An 8540-nucleotide genomic window follows, 5' to 3' on the forward strand; every position below is an offset into this window, starting at 1 on the left:
GGAGAGACTGCACAGATTCCTCACTCTTTGTAACGTGCAGGTAGGAATATAATGGAAAACAGGATGACACTGCTTATTCTGGACCATGTATACTTATGGTTCATGGTAATAAGTTAACTTTTCATAGATCCATATGGATTTTACAGAATTATATGTTCTGGAATGTTTCAACTTCTTTTGCGCTAAATAGAACCTTCAGGATGAAAATCAGTAAAGAACAAACTGATTCATAAACCATAAAATATTAATCCCTGTTGTGGTTTAGGAATACTACTCTGCAATTTAATGCTCCCTCTGAGACTCTCTAGACCACAAGCCACTCACTCCTCACTCCTATCATATTTTTACTAACTTGGTTTTAGGGAATGATTTCTGTAGGTGGCTGAAAAGAGTGGTTAATAGTCAGGCTTCTTTCAGGTAGAACCAAAAAATTTGTTTAATTCTGAGGTTATTATTGCTGGATGTTACTCTGTCAAAAAATCAGACATTGGTATTACATTACAGGTAATAACTCAAGTGATGGTCGTGTTCTTTTGCTGTAGTTAGTTTAGTAGCACCTTTTCACTGTGTTTTTGATCTTTCTCTGCATTTGAGGACCCTGTCTTGGTAATGTTGTAGGTCACTAACAAGAAAACCCCCAAATGGTAACATATTTAGACATGTTACTGGATTGTCTTGTACACTGTGGTTTGGGCCAAACCTTGGCGTGGGCTCAGGACACTGGTTTTCAAGTCAGCTGTGTCACTGAGGGTATCTTGAAGTCTTTGAGAACATTCTCTGAATTCTGTATAGTGCCACTTTAAATGCAAGTTCAGGAACTTTAAATGAAAGTGTGTTAAGTTTTCTTTGCAGAGTGTTATTTAACTAGAGGGATTCTGGATTAATTTAGCAGCCAGGTCTGTTCTCTCAGCCATAAGCCATGCTGTCAGGGAAACTTAATTACACTTTAAGTGGGATGCAAATGAGTTGTGACACTACATCATTTCACATGAAAGGTTCATTACTTACATTAACTGCACAATACTCTCTCCTAAGCATAGGGCTCATTGCAATTTCTCTGTTTTTTAACATGGTTATATCTGACTATGGCTTTTACTTTTAATGTGTCTTTTCCTACTACATGTCCTTACTTAAATCGTTTAAGCTTTAAGCTGTTGAATTTATTAAATGACTTGGACCTGAGTAGCATAGAAGATACTAAAATAAGGCCTTTAAAGTCTTTCAAAACTCTCACTTTGAAATTATTTGTCTTCTTCTGAGTTTTCATGTGTAGCATATACCTTGATACGACACATGCTCTTTAGTAGGGATGTGCATTTTTTCCTTCTTTCCCAGAAAGATTAGAAGAAAATAGATGCCATTATTCTTAGCAGTTCACCATATTTGTCAAGTCACAGTAAATCATGATGGAATGAAATATCTTTCTAATGACTCAAAGTTATTGGACTTTGATTCATGGATGGTCATTCTCAAGTGAGAAAATATGGTGGTATGTCTTAAACTCTTAGACCAGCTCCACAGTTCCTTGGCAGGTTTCTGCCAATTGTTCCTATACTGGTGAAAAAGGTCAACAGGACAGCAGGTGGAAGGAGTCTTGAGTGGTCTTGGGGCTTACTCTATTACCAATAAATTTATTTTGTTTGCAAGTTCACACTAAACTAGATTCTAGTTAAACCCCTTGTTGCTGCTTGAATAGAGTCTTGAAGGCAAGACTCTCAGGTACTTTCAACATTACACTGCTAATTTCCTAATTGCCAATCCATTTACTAAACCCCATTCCATTTCACTGAATTTAGTGCTCGCAAAAAATGCTAACATGATACCCTTGAAAATACCTGGCAAGCATGTCTGTTGCTAATTCCTGTGGGTTCCTGAGGAACATCCTGTATCCCTGGCTGTGGAGGGGGAACCAAAGATTCTATATCAGTGCTTAAACAGGCTGTTGTCAAAAGCAGAGCTTTGACTAAGCCTTTGGTAGCATCTCTCAAGCAGTAGGGGCACTATGGACTGGAGTGTGACTCTTCCTCAGTCTTAGTTTCGTTGTGACATTGGGAAAAGTGATACCTGAGCAAGTTCTAATGAAAGATTTATTAGGTCTGCAGTCTACCTCAGTCCTAATTTTATGCACCTCCGAAGTATGGCTCATTAAGTGCACTGCTGCAATTTTAGGAAGGGTATCCACGTTCGTAAGCGCTGTTTAGCATGCTGCAGTGGCTCCAGCAACAAAATAACTTGCTTTTCCTTAGGGAGACTTTGGGTATCATCATGCATCTCTTAATTTCACCTCTTTCCCTTCTGTTAAATTAGAACAGAAGGGAGGCCTTATTACCTTCCCACTAAGTTTGAGACAATGTGGTTTTGTGAAACTTGTGAGAATGATTACCCAAAATTCATGTGCTGCATTGTTTTAAAGTATGAATGCACCCATGACTCATTTCTGGGCCGAAAACTGGTTCATAACCACAACCATACCAGCAACAAATTTTGATCTTGCTGCTTCTTTGAAAATTTGTCATTCTATGAATGTCCCTTTAGTATTATAAGGTAGAATGCATTAGAAAATGGAAACAAAGCTTTTCTGAGGTGTTTACGCTCTCTGGTTAGGTTATATGTTTGTGGATGTACGTATTCCCACAGGTTTAGCAGTCTTAAATTAAGCTGAGTGAATGGAGAATATGATGTTATGAACTCCATACTTATGACCTAGAACTTGTTCTTCACAAAAGTTACACGTGATGCAGTTGTGTGAATTATCCAGGCCAAGGAAAAATCTGTTTTTTTCAGAAATTCAGAAGCTGTGTTGAAATGTTCCACAGGTTTTATTTGGGTTTTTTAAGGAGAAATAGAGACCTGCAGCTGCAGTCAGCTAAGGCTCAGGGCTTGTGACATCAACTCCTTCCTGCAGTGCAGTAACACAGAATTCATATGGAATCACCAAACAAATAAAAAAACAAAATGGGATTTTTAGTTCATAGAGAACTTGCTTCTCACAATTGCACAGTGTTTTGGTATTTGGGGTGAACTGGAGTTTTGAAACTTTCACTTTTTTATAGGTTGATGCATTTTTCAGAAATTTGAAAACTTAAATAACATGAAACATCAATTTCCTTTATTAACAACCCTTAAGAGCTGAAATACTCTGAAATCCCACAATTTGCATTTAAAAGCTTTCCAGAGATTACCTTGGTTTTTGCAGTGAAAAGGGACTTACACTTGATGGTTATTTAACTTTTTTGGTGTTATCTAGCATCTTCTTAGCTTCAAATAATAATTAATGAGTTTGAAACCAGAATGCTGTTTACTGTGCATTCCCATTTCTGGGAGCAACCTGGCTTGAATGGCTGGCATGTAGCAGGCAGGACTGAAAAAGGGGTTGTCCAAAGTCTGTAGTTTTCCTCTAAGTAAAAGGAAAAAGAGCAGAAAAGAATGTGGAGGCATAAGGAGTAACTATGAAACCTGGGACTTTTGAGGAACATTTTTAGATCCTCTTTCTTCTCTCCATTAAAGCAGTTCAGTTCTTGAATTCTGTTTTGTAATAAATTTAGCTTATTTTTTTTTTAATTATACATCAGATTATTATTTATTTGTTCTTAAGGTACTAAAAATGCCTTTCCAATATCTGTGAGAACAGAGCTATTGCAGACAGTGTAACCTGCCCAGTGCATTAACAATACTTGGTTGTCAAGCATTTGCCCTATTACCAGTTATTTCTGTGCAAATCATTAGAATTTCTGGACTACCATGGGAGGATAATTGGTAAGAACTTTTGAAAAAAATGTTGATTTGTAGTTTCAAAAATCACTGGGAAATAGGTTGGAATAATCTTGAATCTCTAAACTTGTTTACTTATATTCATCTAGATAGTGTCCTAGAGGCCATTTGAAATGTTTTGGCCTGTTTTATATGCTAACTGCAAAATATTGATAGAGAAGTATTCCAGTCTCATTTGATTGTGTGCAATCTTGAAGGGGGAACAAGACAAGTAGAACATCCTCTATGAAAAATGAGAGTGAAGACTTGGAGAGCAGCTGTAAAAATATTCCTAAGAAGCACATATTGGGGAGAAAATGGACTGTTCTAATATAACACTAACAAAATAGGATATCTAGCACTACTGTTCAAACAGAATTGCACAGAATTAGAAACTCAGTACAGCTGTGGAGTAGTGTAACACCTAAACAAGTTCTGGGGAATAAAAAGCATACCAATAAATCACTTGTCATTGTAAATAATAGAATACTGCATCAATTTCTTTCAGCTAAAGTACAGGTTCTACAAAAACTCTTTCTCAAACAGTGTGATCTTACTGGAATATTCAGCATTGACTTCCATAGTTGCTGAGGGACAGAATTCCAGGGAGTAAGGGATCTTCAGTGCACTCTCCTGTGTGACTCTTTTTCTCAGCTGCCTGTTCCTGCTGTCTCTTGTGTCTATGGCTCCTGCTGGGTGAGGTGAGTTGTGAGAAGTGGGTAATGGCACTTAAATTTTAGCTTTTGCTATACTGGCCTTTCTGACTCATCCTGAATAGGGTGGGCATGAGTAAGGGGAGGCAAATAGGAAGAACCTGTTACTGATAAAGGTCTTGAGACAAAAATAGAGCAAGGAAATTATTACAATTATTTCAGGCACAGCAGTTACGAATTGGCCAATTTATTGCTTACAGTGTGCTTTTCAGATTGAAATATTTTTCCTTTTCTTGCAGTTATAATTTCTGAAAAAGATGCTGTATTATTTAGTAGCAATAATGATAAGAACACTTGAAAGACAATGAATTTTAAACTAATGGAAAAAAAATTACTTTCCTTGAAAAAAATAAAATGTTGACTATAAATATTATTCAAAGTGTTCTACTGCAAGTATTATTCAAAGTGTTCTGAATAAAGGAAGTGTGGTAAATGAATAACTTGTCTTGCTTTGAATAGTAAGCTGTAAAAATCACAAATATTTACATTTCAATAGAAGCACTAGGGTACCTCAATGTCTTTACAACTAATTGTCTGTAACTGGAAATGCTATTTTAAAGTAGCCTTTATAACTATTATTTTTTCTGCCGTGAAATTGCACAGAAGGTGGGGAACGTTACAGATTAAAAGTAAATTGCAGGAGACAGTTGAGACTAGATATTGCCACCATTGTATTTATTGAGCGCTGTTTTATGCTAAATTGGTTTAAATAGGACTGTCTTGGGACCCTCATCTCAAAGAGATTTAGCCTGAAATAGGAGTCGCACTATGCCCACAGTGGCCACTAATTTAATTTTTTCCTTTGTGGCTTATCTTGATTTGGATTTTTTTCCCATGTTCTTTGACATCATGAAATTTATGCCTGTGTTCAGAGAATTCAGAGACTCTGACCACCTTTTGCTGCAGTGGTATGAAATTATAAATTATACCCCCTTGGGATTTTTGAAGTTGCTGTACTCTTACGAACATTATTTATAAAGCAAGGCTAAGGAAGGATTAAGTCCTTTTAGCACAAAGCAATACTGTTTCCACTCAACCTCATGTGATGAGGACAACATTTAAATGTGTCAGAAACTGGGATTAATTCTCCACACAGGAGACTGGAACTCTTTCTCTTATCTACATTAGCAGTGTAATTAGCAGTCCCCTCACAACAGCAGTGTAAACCATAAAAAGAAAAGGTTTGCATTTTGTGTTTTACCAGATGAGACAACTTACCTGAAAAAGAGGACATTGATGATACTACATGGTACTGGAGTGTATCAACTCTGTTAGGGCCATATATATTCCAGAAAGCCTGTTACCCTTTAATCAGGATGGCAGAAGCATCTTGATGTCCTTAGAGAATGTAATTGCCTTTTGCTCTTCCAGCCATGGACACTCATCTCGTGGTGTGCCCGTTTTGAGCAGTTCAGTGCATCTGTGCTGTGAGGGCTCTGACAATATCATCTCCCTCCTAGAGGTGCCAGTGAAAGCACAAGGAATCAATGAAGGTAACAAATAAACAGCATGTGGCTGATGCATGACCTGCCAGTCAGAGTGTGCAGGTCATATTGATGGTTTCTGGTGGAGGATATTGACAGCAGCAGTCTGCCTGTGATGAACGTCTAATTGGGATTATGTTTACATGGGAAATTTACAGCAAGTTTACAGGAGTGAGAAAAGAGTGATCTAGCTTGCTGCTGTTAAATAAAAAAAAGATAAAGTATTGTAACAGAAATGGAGTTAATAATGTGTTCTAGAAATCTGTTTTAAAACTCAACAGGCTATATGAACCTTTTATTTCTGTTATATACAGGAAAAAGAAGTTGGTGTGAGGAACAGAAAATTGTATTTTCTTGTGAAGTCTCATTTTATTTACTATTTTTGTTTCAAATTCTACCTTTTCTTGATTTACAGTTTTTTTTTCAGTGTAAATTCTAACATTTACAAAGCATGAAAAAGGGAAAAAAATAAAAAAAAATAAAAAAAAAATAAAAGCCAGAGGAAAATGATCCCAAAAATCCTTCTTACTTCATGGTTTGAATTTCATTTAGCAGACACACCCTTTTCCCAATGTGCCATGTTGATGGCGCATATCACAGCTGATATGCTGTGACTTATCATAGGTTTTCCTTTTGAGTAAAATAGATAAATGTTAAATTTTAGTATCTTCAAAGTGTCAGTCTTTTTAAAGGGATTTTTCAGGAAATGATTATGTCAGTCCTAGGTCCCTGAGCAGTATTTCAATATAGGCTACTGTGGATTGATTTTCTGGGCAGCTGAGTCCTTACTCTGAGTGCAGTTCTTTTATTTTGTTATAATTTCTGTAGTCTTTCTGAAATATGCTGAAATATTGACATAGAATGGACTGTTTTCTGCATTGAGGGTCAAATTTCATCAGGTTATATACAAATATTCCACTGAATTTTTTATCTTCCTCTCACCCTGCTCTCCTCAACCATAAAGGAATATTACATTTACTGTGTACAAATTAATAGCTACTTCAAATTCTTGTCACACTGGAAAGCTAGTGAATTCTATCTAAAATAGAGGAAAAGTAATTGAGCCTTTTGACTTCCAAAAGGTAAGTGTAGTTCAGCATTGTTGTAAACCCAGTGAGAAACTTTTCTATGCATTTTTATGGCTCTGATAAATTTGTAATGATTGATTGGTACAGGAAATCGATGGAAGTCATATTAAATACTTTTTCTGGCAGGATTATTGCAAAGCAATTTTAGAAGAACCCAGTGAACACATGCCTCACCTTAAGCAACAGAAGTCTTTATTTAATAAATGTAAGAATATAATAAAAATGGAGACAGCTTACCCTAAATACATAATTTTTAATGATGCTTGGCAAAGCGCTTGAGCTTTGAGCATGGAAAGATGTTTGTGTTTGCATTGCAGCTTGCCATCTCCAGATGCTTTGGCAAGAACCAGGCAAAATGTGGTTTGTGCTAGTAAGGTAAATTCTGCAGAAGTCTAATGAATTACAGACCCTGCTTAAATGTCACTAAACTTGTTTTTGTAACTTGTGTGGTGTAAAGTACCTGCGCTGATCTCTGAAGAGAAAGAATGTGGCACTGCATAATCCAGTGAGTGGCACAGCCCATTTCTGCCAGGGTGTGTGGTATGTTAATTTTCCCCTGGCTACCTTTAATCAGGCACAGAAAAACCTGGAATATAGATGTTAGACAGTGGAATTCATCCTGTACTTTTGAGATAGAAAGGTTCTTAATAATAATGAAAGTCCTAATAGGGTATGACCTAGCTTTCACTGAATCTTATTTTTAAATAAAAATTAATTAATCACTTTGGTGAGCTTTCCTTCAGGACTGTAAATGATTACTTCAAAATCCTATGTTTTTTGATGACACCAAAATATAAAGCAGATATTATTTCTGGAACCAGTCTGTACTGTTAGCCTTAGCAACTTCTGAATCCTTTTACTTTGCTTGTATTAAGTGGATATTACTAATTTTATAGCGTCTTAAAAGAATTTCTCCTAGTCTAATGTTAATCTTAATTTTAGGATGAATTTTCCATAGTCCATGGTGTACAGCTCTGCACTGTGACACCTCATTATGGCTTTTCAAAGAATGAATTTCGTAAGGATGCCTGATACTCCATCCACTTGAACCTGATCCTCTCATTAATAAAAGAGGAGAAAGATAGGGCTGCTACCTTCTCATTGTAGAGAATTTTGAACCTTTTTAAAATTGCAATTATTGCCTGCTACTGAGGGTGTAGGAGTGTGCCTTGAATCACCTAACACAGCTTTAAAAAAGAAAAAGAATCCTAACTTTATAAAATACTTCCAGCTAAAAACTATCTTTTTAGTTTTTCTTGTCCTGGAATTAGGGGCAATAATAATCACAAAAGACTCTGGAATGAGGGTCTGCCATAAATTTATTTTTTATAGGATTTCCTCTGTAATTTAGCATGATGCTAAACAGGCTGTTATTTTAAAGCACCATGTTACTTTTCTAAGGAAGGAGCATCTGTAAGCTATTCTGACACTTGTGATTGTGAATGGTGTCTGCAAAGAGAATTTTGGGGGGTTTCCTTTTAAATTGAAACCAAGCCCATGCTTAC

This window comes from Poecile atricapillus, chromosome 4, assembly GCF_030490865.1.
Source record: "Poecile atricapillus isolate bPoeAtr1 chromosome 4, bPoeAtr1.hap1, whole genome shotgun sequence".
Taxonomy (NCBI): Eukaryota; Metazoa; Chordata; class Aves; order Passeriformes; family Paridae; genus Poecile; species Poecile atricapillus.